Consider the following 18,295-nt stretch of genomic DNA (forward strand, 5'->3'; position numbering starts at 1 on the left):
AATAAACAAACGACCCAAGTCTCTCCTTTCTGTCAACGTCCAAGTTGGAGTGGAGAGTGGTTTTTATCGCAGGCCGATCTCGTAATGTGACCCCATCAGCTGTCCCAACGGAACAAACATTACGCACTTGCCATGTGTGGGGTGGGAAGAGTATTTTATCCTATTTTTTAATTAATTGATTGCAGTCGTGAGCATTTGAAATGTGACTATTTTATAGAGCCAAAATTTACATTTATCTCCTTTTTTAAAGCCCATTTAGCAAATTAACAAGAAAACAGCAGCACTCAAGGAAGTTACTGAGCCTTCCCACATGTGTCATGTATAAAATAACTATATAATGGACCTCACAGGAGTCTCCTGGGGATCAAGTAAGACCATCTCGTAAAGAACTCTGGAAAAAATTAAACGCTGTGCAAGTCGGAGTGAACTACTAGGATCGTCAACAGCCCGCCTGCTTCGTGACTTCACCATGGGGTTTCTTGCCTCTGGTGAGGTCACCCATGTCCAGCACCAAGGATCTGCCCGTCCCCAGCCTCAGCGCAAAGCTCCCTGTGACTGCCACAGAGCATCTCTCTGGGTGAAGGATCCACCTGCAGGGACAGGTTACAACCGCAGCTCAGGAACTTAAATCAACTGCAGCTGCTGCTAAATCACATCTGGGCAGGGGTAGCAGGGTCCCTGCTGAAATCCCAACAGAAATATCTTGGGGTCAGGTGGCCATCACTGAATATCCTAGAGGTCTCACTCCAGAGCAGATAACCTTGGGGCTGAATCTGGACTCTCTCCCCTAGGACATGGCCTCTTGGGGCAGAAAACATTATCCAAGAGCAACAGAAGCAGCAGTTGACTGTGGCCTGGGACCCAGCACTAGAAGCCAAAAGGGTTTTGAAAAGGGTCCTTTTTCCTCACCGGGACGCTGTGATATGGCAAAACAGTGGCATTTCTTCCATTAGGAAAGGTACAAGTAAATTCAACCCCTCAGTGACTCAAACAGTCTTTTTCCATGATCTGTCTGAATTTGTGAGGTTCTGCCTAATGTTTAAGATATTCTGATTAAAAATGCAAACAGCAGCACCAGTAACTGCCAAGGCAGGCCTGAGCAGGAAAGGGCACACAAATTCCCCTTCTGCTAACTGTGGTTTTCACAGGGAACCTAAACTGATGGCTGGAAATTAACTTACTCGGTTAATAATTCAAACTCATGGGCTGGGCAAGTTTTAACGTTTCAATGTGGGTTTACAATTAACCCAGCAACAGTGTTTAAAAGTGTTTGATTTTTAATTAGTCTATTGATTTACCAGTCTGGTTAACAATACTTCATTCCCAGGCCCTTTATCCTGTCTTCTATTCTTGTCAAGAAGGGGACAGTGAAGGTTATTCTGCTCCTCTCTCCCCTGAACTCCTCCACACTACAGGTCCCTGCTCTCCCCAGGGACAACAGGATAAGGTGACAAGACCAGGAGGCATGAAACCTGACACCTGGATACCGTGTGGCCTTGGCCAATAAGTAACCACTCTCTGACTCTGTTTCTTCATCCGTAAAATGGGATGACTACACCTCATAGAAACGCCGTGACCATTAAATGAGATGAATCAAAACCACTCAGAACAGTGCCTGACGACTACGCGGGTCATGTAGCCTCTGGAAAATTCCACTGTATGCTGGTGAATGGATGAGAGTGAAAAAGACTGAGTCTTAGGATGATTATGGGGGTGGGATTTAACACTACAGACCCCATGAACGGGTGGCAGAGATGGCCAGGGATTTCAAACCACAATTTGAAAAGCACCTTTCTAGTTCATTCATTTGCAAGACGTTGTTCTTGGTGTCCTGGGAGCTGCTTGAGGTCAGAGTCTGTAGCTTACATTTTTCTGTGCTCTGAGTTCCGAAGCTGGTGAACTGCCTTTAATGCCACCCTCTCTAAACCCACCTAAGGCCAGAAACCTACAAACCAAATGCAGCTGCTTGATGCTGGAGGAGGATCTGTATACTCCAACTGCCCCTGGGCCTTTGGGACACTGCACAGCTGGGAAGGGGGCGTCCCATGGGAACTGCGGGCACAGCTCTTACCATTGGTGACCTCTCTAGGAGGGACACTTCTTCACAGATAAGCAACCTGGATAATGCTCAGGGCGTGTATTTATAATGGCTCCTCCTGGAGCGCTCAGGGTACCTTATAGGCAGGGATTTAAAACCTCCTGGTTGGCTTCCCACAAGTCCCTCTTAACAAGCCCCTGGAGAGAGACCAGGAGCTGGGTCCTGTTCCCAGGCTACAGGAGCAGCGTGAGGAAGCGAGGAAAGGGGCTGCCGGGGCCCACGCGGCCAGTTGTGGAAGCATCACCCTCTCCAAGGCCTGGGACTCTCCCAGCGTCCTCCTGCCCACGACCAGGACACCCCAGGGCCAGTTCTGCGCACCATGACATCTGCGCCCGCATACATCCACCATGACCTCAGAGTACTTTCTATCAGCAACCAATTTCTCATTTTCTCTCCTGATACAGCTTAAAATTAAAGAATAAAAAATTTAATCACAATTCAGGAAAACACACCCACGCATCTCGTTCACCCAGCGTGAAGCCATCCCCCCCAAAGCATAGCTCCGTCTCTGCTCCACGGCTGAGAGCAAAAGAGAAGGAAATGCCATTTTTGTACCAAAATGCTGCCTCATCCTTCCCTACAAGTCCCCTACCTGGGTGTGCGTTTGCAAGTCTAATTTGGATATCACTATTTGAATACACTTTGGAGCTGGGAAAACAAGCCAAGAGTTCAGAGGATCCAAGGCAAACTCAATCTGACAGCCACAGCCCTGACGGCTGCCAAGTCTGATTGACTAGTTGGATATATTTAGATACGGGGGAGGAGGGGGGTGAAACACTGTTGGGCCTCCGAACTCAAGAACACTGTGTTGGTAACGACAGACTAGCAAATAAACAGCCAACAGCCATTCAACCACATCAGCTGGCATCCCGGGCACAGGATCCTCGCCCCCAGGGACTACGCAGAATTCTAAAAGCCACCTACGCGCCATCGGGGGGACAGAGGAGGAGGCAATTAAAAAGGGTTCTGTCGTGGCATCCCCACCGTCATCCCTTAGAAATAAGCAAATATGATCTATTCTTTTGCCCCCAATCCCCTCTGCATTCCCGTTCTAGAACAAGTTTAATATGGAGCAAAGACAAGCCACTGTCATCTAGTTAAGTCTTGGACCTGGCTGCCACTTGTGCAAAAGTTCTGTTTGGAATCTGACCCTCTCCACCACTAACTATTTCATGTGGGGTATTTCTTCTTTCTTTCAAGAGATGAAAATACTGACTTACGGTACAGGGTATCAGGGTTGTTAATTACAGACCCCAACACCAGGTGTGCACACATCATCCCTTTTAAGTGAGGGTAAAAGGCCCAGGTGGGGGAGATGGACAGACACCAGCACCAAAACTGACCTGTTCAGAAGCCCCAGACCTAGAACAAATTGATCACCCCCTGTTGGCCTATGTTTCCCCAAATAAAAAGTCAGGATAACAATACCCATCACAGGGACAAATGGTGTATTCATTCAACAAACACTGCAACTCTACTATGTGCAAGGCACTATAGAAGATACTGAGGTACATCCAGGAGCAAAGTATATAAAGTTCTGAATGGCACCAGGAACACAGTATGTGCTCAATGCATGTGGGCTCTAATCTACCTCTATGACACGCGCCACCAGTCACCAACCTTCTCATGCCCTTTCCTCCCCCCACATGCCCTTTTCTGGGCTTTTCTAGTACACGGAGCTCTCAAGCTTGCTCCTCCAGCCCTCCTGACCTAACTCGGTTCATGCTAAGTCCTTCCTCCCATGCAGTCACTCCTTGAAGTTCCCAACAGATGCCCCTTGGACTAGGCTGTCATGTCATTCCATCATTTCCTCCAGATACTCTGCAAGTTGTACTGATGCGTCCACTTGTGGCTTTAGCACAGAGTCTGTCCCCACGCCTCCCTATGGGCTCCATGCAGGCAGGAGGAGGAAAGAAGGCTTTCCTCTTTGCATTCAGAGAAGCAATAACAGTACCAGTGCATACTTGGTGGGACAAATAAATAATTGGAACCACCATTTAAAGGAGGGATCCCTGATGTGTTCAAAGGTCTCTCCTCCATCCGTAGGAACAACCCAGAACTTGTCCCAAGGCAAGCCATCTAAAACCACTGCCCCTCAAATTTCTCATCTGCAAAATAAAGTTCTGGTAAACAATCAAGACCTACAGATTTTTTCCCCCCCAAACTGGGTCTCAACACAGGAGAGATTTCTCTGAACATGGCTGGACCTTAGGAGACAGCAAGTTATTTTTGTTAGTTTTTCTTGTTTGTTTGTTTTCGTTTTTGTTTTAAAGAACTAAAAGTAAGTTAGTTGGGGGCTGGGGATGTGGCTCAAGCGATAGCGCGCTCGCCTGGCATGCGTGCGGCCCGGGTTCGATCCTCAGCACCACATACAAACAAAGATGTTGTGTCCGCCAATAACTAAAAAAGAAATAAATATTTAAAAAATTCTCTAAAAAAAAAATAAATAAATAAAAGTAAGTTAGTTGGGTATCAACTGCTAACAGACAGGAAGTACCGCGAGGTCTGAAAAACAGAGGGTTTTGTTGAATTTTTTTAGAAAGAATAAATAAATTGAGGCTTTTGTTTCAGGCAAAAATCCTGTGCCATGGAGGATAAAAGCCAGCAGTGCTAAAAAGGAAAAAAAAAAAATGAATAAATAAATAGCCCATGCAGGCAGATCTGAGCCAACATCCGGGTTAGCAGAGCAGAAAGGACACACAGGCCCAAAGAAGTCCTAATGTTCTTGGGACAAGGCTCTCAAATGGGGACTCTGGGCTCACAGGAAAAGAAGTCGGAGGTCCTCACACGGCTGAAGACCCAATGTTGCATTTCCAGGGTGCTGTCTGGGGGAGCGATGTGGCTTTTCCTTGCGGGGACGAGGGAGCAGGAGTGGGGAAGGGGGCTTCGTGAGGCGATGGTTATTGTATGGGTGGAAATCGGGCTTAAATGCAAGCCCATTAGAGAAGCAGAACCTTAATTTATCAATTAGACGCCATCTGTGGATTGTGTTCCTTGAAATAATTGTTGAATTTGACAATGCACTGCAGCTTTACAAAGTTTCTGCCATCCTTGATGCCGTTTAATTAAATTTCTGCACTTAACTTTGATTGCACTGAAAGCGCTGATGCCTTCCACAGATTGAGCTCCTCGGCCACCTGCTGTGTTGGAGCCAAGCGTGTTTCCAGAGCAGGGAAAATATGTATTTTCTTTTATTTTAAGCCTCGTCTTTTCTCAGCCTTCACCCAAAGGGAATCAAGTCTCTGGCTGCACGGGAGGGACTGTGTCTCCAAATCCAGGCGGCCCAGCTCCAGCCCCTCCCCACCTACATGAAGTCTCTCTGTTCTTTTATTGTGTCTCACAGAGAGAGTTAACAAAAACAGAATCCCAGACACTTACCAAATGCAGAGAAGCAGCTTAAAATAGAACACAATAATTATCACATAAAACAACCCAGAGAGCAGGTTTCAGGTGGGAGCTGCTTCTGCCCACCCAATCCTCAAAAGGAACATTCATACAGGTCAGCACAGGCTGGGGGCCTCATAGCCAGGAGGCCTGGGGTCTGGGGTCCACATGAGTGGGCTCAAGTGGACAGACCAGCCTGGGCCACACTTTGGGATGTTCAAAGATGTTCAGAGCACATCTGGAGGGCAGCTTCTCACCAACCTGGTTGAAGAGAAACCCTGACAGCCACCCACACAGGGCCTCCTACCAATCTTCACTTATTATGTTTTTATTGTGGAAAATATATATATAATATCAAATCACCATTCCACTTTCTGTCTCTATGAATTTGGCTTTTTGAGAAACCTCATATAAAAGGAACACAAGTGCCAGGCGTGGTGGCGCATGCCTATAATCCCAGTGGCGCATGCCTGTAATCCCAGCAGCTCATGAGGCTGAAGCAGGAGGATCACAAGTTCAAAGCCAGCCTTAGCAACTCAGGGAGGCCCTAAACAACTCTATGAGATCCTGTCTCTAAATAAAATATAAAAAGTCTGAAGATGTGGCTCAGTGGTTAAGTGCCCCTAGGGACAATCCCCAGTACCAAAAGTGGGGTGTGTGGATCACAATATTTCTCCTTTTGTGACTGGTCTATTCCCCTCAGAATAATGTCTTCAAGATTCATCTATGTTGTAGCATGTGTCAGAATTTCCTTTTAGGACTGAGTAATATTCCAGCTCTTGTATATGCCACATTTTGTTTATCCATGATCTGCTGGTGGACATGTAGGTGGTTTCCACAACCCTGGTGTGCAAACGTCTATTCAAGTCCCTGCCTTCCAGTCTCTTGGGTATATAACCAGAAGTGGAAATGCTGGGCCTCTGGGTGAACCTTTTTGAGGACGGCCATACCATCTCCCATCTCAGCCACACCATTTTACATTCCCATCACCAAGCAACACAGAAGGGTTCCAACAGCTTTGGGTGTTTTTGTTTTTTTACTGAAAACTTTACAATTAAATCATGCACTTGGATTGAACATGGCCCTCTTCAGATTATTTTTTTAATACAAATATTCCGTGAACAGCATTACATCAAGATAAACACTTGAGCATGAATTTCTGTCATGCAGGAAATATCAAAGGGATGGTATGTAAAGAAAGAAAAGAAGGGCAGAGCACACGGGCAGGAAAAATAAGCTTGGCGCTTTTTTGCCTTCCTAGAACCACATGGCTCCTCCAACTTGTAACCTCGAGTTCAAAAGATTTATGGACTCAAACTTCAGAACTATGAAATAAAATTCTCATGAAATGCAGTTGCAACAGTCAATGGATCATTACAACAGCCACTTAGCAAGCCATAAACTCACTGGGCAAACAGAATCGGGACAGATATTAATTTCCATGGTGAGCCAGGTGACCACAGACAAGTGACTTCATCCACCTCCCCTTTCAGATCATCCAGGGGGCTTTCCTGGCAAGAACACCAGGGGATCCTGGTTGAACGCTGTGCCACCAAACACAAGCAAGCAAAGACTTCTCTCACCCAGCACTATGACAGAACAAAACTTCGATGGAGATGGGAATTTACATTTAATTTAAATGTCTGAGCTCGGCTCTGCTTCTACAAACTGCAAGTCTGATGTCCATCACTCTATGACAAGGAGAATGTGTTCACAAAGATCCTGCCTCCCCTGGGTTCCAGATGGTTCTATGGGCCATTCCCACAGTTCTGGCCCAAGCAGAGTTAAGGGGTGCTCACCTCCAGAAGGAAAAGAACACATGCCACCAGAGTACAGCCCCTTCCTGACAGTCAATTATTCCAGTGCCAGAAATAAATTCCATCTATTCCAGGAGAACTCGGTTTTATGCATTTTCTAATTTCTGGCAAAGACAATTTGCAAAATATATGAGAAAATGGGATTTCACTGTGCTACCTTTGGAAGACTGACCATATCTGCATATCCAAACTGACCCAGGAGAGAGATATTAGGCCACCTGTTTGAATTTGGGGTTCAGCTGGGGATGTGGCTCAGTGGTAAAGCGTTTGCTAGCTTGGTGCAGGCCCTGGGTTCAATCTCCAGCACAACTAAAAATGAAAACAAGCAACTCTGAATTGGGGGCTTCAGAAAGCACATGTTCACAACATGTCCCCCATGCAGTCCCCCCACCTAGGGAAGCAGACTGGAGACACTCAGTATCTCCGCATGCTCTTTTCCACTTGTTAAAATCCGTGACAAATGTTATGGACAAGTCAGAAACATCAAAATGAGGCAGTTCACACGGAATCTGCATTTTCCCCTTACCCGTGTGGAACCTACGTGCCCTGTAATTAGCCTCTGCCAAATGCGTATTAAGCTGTATGGAGGTGCAAAGGGTCAATTATATCACCAAATGAAGGAAAGAAAAAAACACTTGTCTTGGCTTCTGGTTCTGTCTTAAATTAACTTTTAATATTGAGCAAAATGTTATATTCACTTTTCCCGTTTTCTGAAATTTTTCTTCTATGGAAGCAATAAGGGATTTTTAAAATTTAATAGAACTAAGAACCCGGAGAAGAATCTCTCCGGGAGCATCAATGCCAGCGGTAACAGTTTCTTCTTGTGGGTTTGCACAAACATCCAGAAACGGCACCCACCTCAGTACTACTACATCAAACTAGTGGGCTCCGGGCTCCTGTGGCCTTCAAGGGCCAGGAGAGCATCCGAGAACAAGGGCAAGTTGGCTTTGGAGCTAGAGAGTGGAGCCAGAGCCCCTAGATAGATATTCCTCTCTTGCACCCAGCCCTGAGCCACCCTCTGCTCAAACCTTATATGCTTCCCAGGGAAGCCTGAATCCAGCAGGTGAGGGCCCTTAGCCATTGCCAAGGCAGTCTCCTCCCAGAGACAAGAGGCTCCACCAGGTAGGCAAAGGTAAAGTTTTAAAGAGGAATTATTGTTTCAACAGTTACACCCACAATCTTCTGTGAAGCAAGGCAGGGTACAAATTCCACCCAGATCCAAACTAAGCGAATATGCACTAGCGATGCGTCAACAGCCCATCTCCTACCCTCATCCTAAATCTTAGTCCACAGGAGTCCCCCCAGGAGTCCCATGTCTGCTCAGAGGGGCTGCAGAGCCCGGCCCTAGCCCACAAAATGCAGGGCCAACTTCCATTCCCTCCTCCCACCATGCTCAAAGGCAAAGAACTTTCTGGAAGATAGCATCCACATCACCTCTTTGGTGCTGAGCCTGGGACACCATGCGGGGACTTCCTGAGTGTAAGGTGGAGGCCAGGCTCTCAGTTTCTGCAAAGAGTTTCCCAGAACACACCAAGTCACAGACAAAAGGTGCTGAGTGACATCATGTGGGGTGCGGGGCAGAGGCGCAGCTAAGGCAGTGTGACCAGGAGAACACTCATAAAGGGATTAAAAACTATACTGCGCACAGAAGAAAGCAGAGTAAACCTACAGTAAAGGAAATGGGAGTGGGGTTCAGCTCGCACCCCAGAGCAGGTACTTCCCAGGGCAGGTAGCAGAGCATGCTACAGCAGCCAGGGTCCTACAATGTACATGTCACCGGCTGACCACAGCCACTGGACCACACATGTGATTTCCCCACCCATGACTGGCACGTATCCTGCCATCCAACACTATTACCAATACCATTACCAGCTTTCCGTGAGGGCTCACCCACACGACCTTGGGGGAGGCCATTTTAGAGATGAAGAAATGAGATTTAGACAGGTACCTCCCAGCCCACAATCACAGACGCCGAGAGCTCAATTTTGAGCCCTGGTCTTTCTGATTTCAAGGTCCCTGCACTTAACTATCAGCATCTTCTATCTCCCTTGCAGCTGCATTCATAGTAAGATTAAAATACCCACACAGTCAGCCAAAGTGGGGACTCCCAAACTGCTTTTGACTAGCTGGCTTTCCTAAAGGTGCCCCCACACATACACCTTGACCCAAGCAGTGGGATCTAATGGTTCTGGTTCCAGGAACTGGAGGAGATGGGTACAATCTAAAGCGCTCATCTGGGAATGCCTGGAAAAAAGAAGGGCAACCCTGGCAAGGACGGAGGACCACCTGCTAACTGGTCTAGAAAGCCATCCCCATTTCCCTACCCACAATCTGACAGACAACTGCATCGAGAGTCTTTGTGAGTAGATCCAAATGCCCCCCCTCCCCCACGGCCACCATGAAACCAACCTCAAAGTATTCGGAACAACCCTGAAGAACCCGAGGTTCCTAATGACCTGAATCATTAAACATGTGATCTGGCAAGTATTGAACCTTGATCTTTGCCATCTTCAGAAAAGCCAACTGTGACCCTTGACTGGAACCCATCTGGACAAAGATGCCTACAGAAGTCATTCTGGCTTTACAGGTACAGATGCTGTCCAGAAAAACAAAACAAAACCCACAGAGGTCTTCCCCTTCCTTTCTTTGCCCTCATCTTTTCACTGTTGCTTTTCTTCAGGGGCAAACAGCCACCAAGGCCTGTAACTAGGAGCCTGTGGCCCCCGAACAGCAGCCCCATAAGGTGTTCTGGTGGGTCACTGAGTACCATTCACGACACAAGTAGGAAAAGAAAGAGGTGACCCACTAAGCCCAGAGGGGAGACGGGATGTGCAGGAATCTTGGCTGCACTGTCACATCCACTAAGGTCAAAGGTGAGACCAGGCAAAGACTCAGTAAGAGCACTGAGGGAGCACCTTTAGCTTGCCAAAAAAAAAAGGGGGGGGGGGGAGGGGGGAGGGTGATTATTAATCTGAACAGCAAGCATTTCCCCCTGAGCATTTTCCCTTCATATTTACTGATGAAATCTCTGTGAATGAAAACACAATCCTCTTACTGGGCAAAGAAAGACACATACACAAAAGCCCCTCAACTGAAAAATCAAGTCCGGCAGGTCGTGATTCCACCTTTAAGTGAACAGGATGCGGCCACAAAGGCCTGGAAAGGGAGCTGGCCGCGGAGCTCCCACTGGCGTCATTGTTAATAAGTAAGCAGCAGCGGCCTGTACAAAGCTCTGCTAGCCTTGGCAAGCGCAGGGATCAGGGCCGAGCAAGCGCGACCCCATGGAGCCAAGAAAGCCCAGGGTCTGGGGCAGAGCAGCACAGAGTGAAGGTCTTTGCCCAAGTGGGGTTCCCTAAACAGGCCCCAGACCACTGCTTCCTAACTTGTTTTCCCCACCAGCAGCAGAGGGAGATGGGGGTTCCTAGAACCTGAGGGGTGGGTCCTAGAGCTTAAGGCTATCCAGAGGCTGTCACCTGGGGGACCAGAAGTTCAGAACTGAAACAAGGGGACAGGAGCTGCAGCCACCAATGTGCAGTTCTTGGCTGGAAAAGGAGTCCTCTGCTCCAGGGGAAGAGGCATCTTGGTATCAGGGAACAAGGAGGAATGAGGCCAGACCTCCTTTGTGTTCCCAGGAAGGCCTGAATGGTGAGGGAGAGGGCAAGCACCCAGCAGCTAGGCAGGAACTAATCTGCCTGGGAGAACTGGGGAAGGGTCCCCTGAATGGGCCTCCAGGCAGCTGGCCAGGAGGTGCCGGTGCTGGCTGGCTGTCTCAACCCGTCCAAAATAACCACACCAATTTGCACACGAATAAGCAAACACAAAACCCCTAAGCGAGGGCATTCAAAACCGAAAGCAGCTGCTAATCACCTGTTTTAATTTTTCCCCCTTAAATTAGCTGCAACTAAGAATTTTTCAAACTCTTAAGTACAATACACAGCTTAACATTTTTCATACACCTGTAAAACCACTAAGTTAAATCCCATTACAAAAGACTCCAACTTATAAAGGAGCAGTTCAAATACAGTTCTTATCAAATACAAACAATAGAAAATGATTTAGGCTCAGAACATCAGTCACTGGAAATTAACATTTGAAAAAAAAATTTTTACATAAAAACCATCTGTGTATTGAGATGGTGCACTCTGCTAAACCACGGGCCTAATTAAGGAACTAGGAACCAAGGCGTTACATGGTAATGCATTAAGTTTTGGTTTTCTTCTTCTTCTTTTTTTTTTTTTTTTTTTTTGAGTCTTGCTGAAATCTTATCAATACAGAACGGGCTGTCCTTTCCTCTCTGCAAATCTAAAATAATGTCTATGTCAAATTGCTGAGTGCTGTGGCTGATGGACAAAACACGACCTGTCTTAATCTGGGGTGGTTCTCCCATGCCAGCATCTGCACCCAAGGATTTCTCCTTAAGATCCCACCAGGGGAGTTGGGCAAGGACCAAGGTGGAGGTGGGGCCGGGGTGGGGCGGAACAGGAGAGAAGCATAACGGTGGTGGTGGTGTTGGCAGCGGCGATGGAGGCAACAAGTGCTAGAAGCAAGCCTGCACGGAGCACACCACAGACACCGCCAGTCCCCGGCCCCCCGCCCCGCGCACAGAGCATTCAGTCGCCAGGTTGAGCCGTGCGCATGTGAATGCTGCTAGGCTCTCTCACCCCTGACCTGCTGAACTGGAGCTGCTGATGGACAAGATATGAGAAATAGTGTTAGATGTCGAAGAATCAAGTTGTTGGGCATCCTGATAATGGCAAATGACTTCATTTGACTGTGGAAGTTTCCAAAAGCAGCAGCCAAGGGGGGGAAATGGAAATGGGAAAGTAATAATACCCTCCAAAAAAGATTCTGGGAGTCATTTAGCTTTCCTTCCCATGCATTACTGGAACAGAGAACAAGAAAAGCCGAACAAGCAGTACAATCCCATTCTGAGCATGTTGGCCAACCAGAGGGGAAATGTATACCGGTCTTTGAAAATAAGTCATCTGAATTATTGTGAACCTGACCTGAGAGGTCAGCTGTGACAGATTTTTAAGAGTTTGCTGGACAGACTGAAAGACTTTCTCCTGTATTTGAGTTGTAGAAATTATTCACTGCTTATAGATCAACTGAATGTGCAAAGTAACATGTCTTATTGCTGGCGATGAAGTCTCTCACTCCACATTTTCCCAGAAGGCAAGCCATTTGGAAGTCCTCGAGCAGAGAAACTCATGTGGGGAACCAGTCTTCTTGCTGGGCCACACCCTCACAGAAGACAACCACCCTGACCTTTCAGACATACTGAAATTTGTGAGTGAGAAGTGCAAAGACATTCTTACATGGAACTATGGAGACACTCTGTTCAACTTGTCTCTGAAGGAAGTGCAGTTTCTCAGGTGGGTGGGCACTTCCTGCCCAGACACTGAGCTCCTTTTCAAGGGCAATGATGATGTTTGTGTGAATACCATTCACATCCTGAATTACCTGAACGGCTTACCCAAGCACAAAGCCAAAGATTTGTTTACAGGTGATGTGACCTACAATGCTGGCCCTCATCAAGTCAAGAAACTGAATCATTACCTTCAAGAGGTTATGTTCTCTGGGGTCTACCCACCTGATGCAGGGGAAAGCAGAGTCCTGTCTAAGGCTGTACAACATAACTGACCAGGTCCATCTCTAACTTATTGATAGCATTTACACTGGAATGTGCCTTCAGAAACTCGGCCTCATTCCAAAAAAGTACAAGGGCTTCAAGATATTTGATATCAAGAAGAAAAACAAGAATGATATCTGCTCTTACATAGATCTGATGTTAGTACACAGTACAAAACCTCAAGAGATGATTGATATTTGGTCTCAGTTGCAAAATGCTCATTTAAAATGCTGAAATAGGGGCTGGGGTTGTAACTCAGTGGTAGAGCGCTTGCCTAGCATGTGAGACACTGGGTTTGATCCTCAGCACCACATGAAAAGGAGTAAATAAAATAAAGGTATTGTGTCCATCTACAACTAAAAAAAAATAATAAAATGAAATGCTGAAATACATACAGGCTAAATTTTGCATCAAAAGATATATCTTGCCTAGTTCCCATGTTGTTTGCTCACATTAGGATAATTTCTATATTCAATCATCAGAATTACCTTTGTAAGTAGTATCCATTTGAGGGCCTCCAAGTCACTCAATGCTTTTGTGACAAGGGAAAGCAGAAGCTATTAATTTTTATAGATGATATGGTGGAATGATTGGTTCTGATCTTTTCTACTGGCTTGCAGCCATTATTTTCTAAGTTGTCCTCCTTTCTCATCTGAAATCTTAAGTTCCTGGAATGTGATCATTGTGAGTTATTTTTGTTTTGCTCTTCTATATGATAATATTCCCACTTCCATTATCATGACTGATTTATCTAATTCAGGTGTTTATGAATCTAATGGCTGCCAAGACTTTGCTATGCATGACCCAGTGGTTTTTGTGAAATGGAATTACATTTATTTTCATGAATTTTGGATGAATTTTTTTATATTATCTATAAAATGGACTTCAGTCAAGATTTCCTGTCACCCAGAAGTATTTTCTTATCTCCATTTAATTAGTTAATTTTGCAAAATGAGAATCACATCCAGTTTTACTTTGTGGTGATTTACGGTCATAAGGAGAGAGTGACTTTAATTTGGGGGGGGGGGGGTTTGATGGGTGGTATCCTAATAATCATCTGATTTTGATGTTTTTGAAATAATGATTATGATTCCATAATGGCTAACCGGAAATTGACTTGCCCATGACAACCATATGGGTTTATGAATTCTCACTGTGGACCAGGAGGGGAAAAAAAAAAAAATGTTACTTTTGAACTTGAAGTGAAAGGTCTGAAGTTGCAGACCTTTTCTTACATGGTCCATCAGTTTAAAACTCCAGAAATCTATTCTTGCCATATTTTCACATGTTGCTTATACAACATTATCATTCGGAGTAGTGATTGCTTCCCTGTCTCAGTACAGAAGTGCCTATGTTTTTACTTATTGTTCAAATCAAAGACCAAAACATTTTCTTAAATATGTTTTGTGTGATATTTTATTTGTACGCAGTGTTGTTGGTGAAATATTTCACTAGAGCATGGTACTTTAAATTCTATCGTGTTACATGTTTAATAAAGCTCATGGTTATTTTTTTAATTAAAAAAATCCAACCAGGGCATAAAATTATCAAGATGATAAAAATGAAGAAATCTGCTTGCCCTGAAAGAAAAGTTATACAAAGAGGGGAGAGCTGGCATATACAGGTAGAAAGGTCCAGAATGAAAACACAACATCTTCCTTGCTTCTCATCTCTCTTCCCTGAGCAAAAGACTTTAAAAAGACCAATTCACAGCCATACCCTACATGGCACTCTGCATCTTCCCAAGAACTTGGATGTCTTGGTCCATGAACCTAGCAACTCAATGACTGGACGAAAAGGAAACTAAGTCTCAAAAAGGTCCAGGGGCATATTCACTGAAAGGTCCCCAGTGGAAAAGGAAGAGAAAAATGAGGGAGTCCAAAGAGGACAGACCACTGGACACCCTTGACCTTGGGAGCCAACCTGGTTCTCATGGGGCTGTCAATGGAGCGTGGTCTAAGACCTGGGTCTGTGACCCCAGCAAAGCCAGTCAGTGCACTTCTCTGCACAGGCTCTGCAGAGGCGGGAAGCCCTGCCAAGCCATGGGAACCCAGGATCCTGAGGGCCATCTTCAACAACTCGTGGAAAACATTTATCTACAAAAAAGAGGGAAAGGGGCCAACCCACAGAGAGGAGGAGAGGGGAGAGATGAGGAACGGAGAGAGCCACAATGACATCATGTGTGCCCCTGGAACCAGCTGTAACAAAGCCAGGAAAACCCTTGGACTTAACAGTTACATGGGCCAATTTATTCCCTTTTCTCCCTGAGCTCACTTTGAGTCTCGTCATTTGAAACCAAAAAAGGATCATGACTTATATATGACCCAGAAGTCTATATGGAATGCACGCTGACCACAGTCGCCACAGTTGTCAGACTATCTCTATTTTCAACACTAAATTCTGTGGCCCCAGAAAGCCACTCCCACCCCTGCCTTCTCCAGTCCTCTCTCTAGCCAGCAGCTGGAGTGACCTTCTTCAACAGTTAATCATATTGCATCACTCTCTGGCCCCAGGCCTTCCCTGGATGTCCCATCACAAGCTCCTTTGTATGAGCTTCAAGGTTCCTCTTATCTGGCCCTGGCCTCCTCTATCTCCGGTCCCCTCCACTCCACCACTCTGCCCTTCCCGGGGCTTCAGATTCACCAAGCTTCTTCCTGCCTAAAGACATCTATTTGTTGTCGCCTCACCCAAAACTTGGGCGGTGCTGTCCTTCCCTTAACTCCCATCTCTATCCCGACTTCTTCTCTGCCTTAGTATTCTGGTTGTCTAACAAAGTATCTGAGATGTGTTATTTTATTTCATTTTAGGGTACTGCAGATTGAACTCAGGGGCCCTCGTCCACTGAGCCACATCCCCAGCCCTTTTTTGTGTTTTATTTAGAGACAGGGTCTCACGGATGCTTAGCGCCTCGCTGTTTTTGAGGATGGCTTTGAACTCACGATCCTCAGCATCCAAGCCGCTGGGATTATAGGTGTGCGCCACAGTGCCTGGCAGATCTCTTCATTTATAAAGAATATTTAACTCAGAGTTCTGGAGGCTATGAATCCAAGAGTATGCTGCTGGCATCTTTGGAGCACCTGGTGACAGCCTTCTTGCTCCTTCATAAGGTGGCAGAAAGCATCTCATAGCCAAATAGAGTAAGCATGCCAGCTCTGATCTCCCCTGTCCTCTTCTTACATCCTCAGACGTTTTTATTTTTTATTTTGAGGCAGGGTCTCACAAGTTCCTGAGGCTGACCTTGAACTTGCAATCATCCTGCCTCAGCCTCCTGAGTGGCAGGGATTACAGGTGTGCACCACCATGCATGGCTCCTTTCCCGCCACTAACGCCATCATGGGGGCTCCATTCTCATGACCGCATCTAATCCTAATTACCAAAGTCCCCAACTCCAAATACCATTAACACACGAATGTGGGAATTAAGTACCTGGCAGATGAACTGTGGGGGAGACACATTCAAATCACAACTTCCTACAGAGGTGCTCGCTAAAACAACTCTTCCAACGTTACTTATATCCCTTCACCTGACTCTTCCACAGTGCTCATCACTATGAAATCATATTTTATATTTACTTATCATTCCTCCAACTTTGAAGGTAAGGGCAAGGACCCTGACCATCTGGTTCACTTCTGTAGACCCAGTGCCTGGCCTCTGCCACTATGTATTGAATAAACACAATTCCAGTACCACGGCATCCAAACAACACCTCCCAGCCACTCCCACAAGGCACAGTTTAGAACCCCAGGCCTACATCTGTAGGCTCTCCACCCCACAACTAGTTATGCTGCTAACCAGGGGCTGGCAAGCTGCAGCCTACAGGCCAAATCTGGTCTGTTTATCTGTCTTTATATGAACACCTGTAACTGATTTGATAATACAAAATGATAACTCTGAACTCCAATTTGGCAAAACAATACCTCCCCCCGATAATACCCATTCTTCTCAACAACAAACTGGTATTACAAAAAAGCCGTACTCAATTACTGCTCTTGTATTTTCAATTTCATCAGTGAAAAGTTTGTGTAAATTTGTTTTCTCTCTTGTTATGGTGTAAGTATCTACATAATATCCTCAATATTGCTTCTTGGCCTGCAAAGCCTAAAATATTAACTATCTGGTCCCTTTACAAAGAGAAGAGGAGTTTGTCAACCCCTGCCATGGACTTAACTACTCATTAAAATGGGAAAGGAGACTTAACAGGTCAGTTCAACCCCGGCACCATCCAGGACTAATTGTTAGCAAGGAAACAAGATGACAAAGTCCTAAGGTGATCTTCATGTCCTGGGACCTAGAAGGGACGGGGGTGGGGGGATCTGATTAAGTCTGCAATCCTTTGAAAGCACTGAGATGAAACCCTGCAGAGGAAATAGGTATTTTTTTTAACTCGGCAAATATCCCTACAGATGAAATGACAAGACGAACACTAGCCTCCATCTCCCCCCAGTCCTTAAATAAATTACTGAAGCCCACATTTTACCTTAGACGCTCTTAGGAACTTTTGTTTATTCTGTTAGGACCATACATCAGTGCACCAGGGCTTTCATTAGCCACATGCTTATCAAGGGTCCTCCAGGACACAGGGGTCCTTAGTACAATCCCCCCGACTCCGCGCTGCCACACACATCCCATGCCCCAAAAACAAACAAAAAAAAAAAACAGTAGCACTTTGAAACCTTGTCAGATCAATCAACAAGCCTCCATCCAATGGGGCAAGCACAGCCACGCCTGCTCCAACTCTATCCGCAGTTGGCCCAAGGATGACGTCCATGGCAGCAGTGGGCTAAGGCTAAAATTCACCCCATCTCAGCCAGCAAAAGTCCAGTAATGGTCTGGGAAATACATGAGAGCCCAAGTTCTACTGGAGCTGCCAAGACACTAAAGGAACGAAATATGTCCTTCTCTGGAAGGGAGCACATTTTCAGGAGCTGTGTGGGGAAGGATGGGCCAGTGGGCTGTTGATATCCAAATCATCATTAAATGACTCAACTTTCCAGAAATAAAAGGCGTCACAGTGGGAAATTCTCCATCTTGCCTTTGCTTTCTGGCTTCAGCAGAATAAAGCTGCAGAGCAGAGAACCAATTAATTTTTAAGCATTTCTTTAAAATTACAAGAGTCACCCTCACCCAGTCCAGTCATTACTAATTTCCTGCTTTCCACACCCTGATCCTTGCACCGCCCTGTGAAATTACTGAGTGCCAGGAGGACTGAAGCGGCCCAAGAGGGGGCCCAGGAGGAGCCCTGCTGGCCTGAGCAAACTGCTGGCCTAAGGGGCCCCATCCAAGTTAACGCAGGCCAGGAAGAGACAGAGAAGCCTGCACACACCAACATGAGTCCTTTGAGGCCTAGAACCCCCTCCAGGCATA

At 46.1% G+C, this 18,295-nt stretch overlaps 1 protein-coding gene and 1 pseudogene across 6 annotated transcripts in view; one reads left to right on the forward strand and one right to left on the reverse strand.

Moving 5' to 3' along the window:
* Positions 1 to 18,295, reverse strand: part of Msi2 (musashi RNA binding protein 2) — a 369,627-nt gene that overhangs the window by 266,880 nt on the left and 84,452 nt on the right. The window lies entirely within an intron of this gene.
* LOC114104229 (N-acetyllactosaminide beta-1,3-N-acetylglucosaminyltransferase 2-like) lies at positions 11,999 to 13,165 on the forward strand (annotated as a pseudogene).

The sequence above is a fragment of the Marmota flaviventris genome, chromosome 17 (assembly GCF_047511675.1).
Source record: "Marmota flaviventris isolate mMarFla1 chromosome 17, mMarFla1.hap1, whole genome shotgun sequence".
Taxonomy (NCBI): Eukaryota; Metazoa; Chordata; class Mammalia; order Rodentia; family Sciuridae; genus Marmota; species Marmota flaviventris.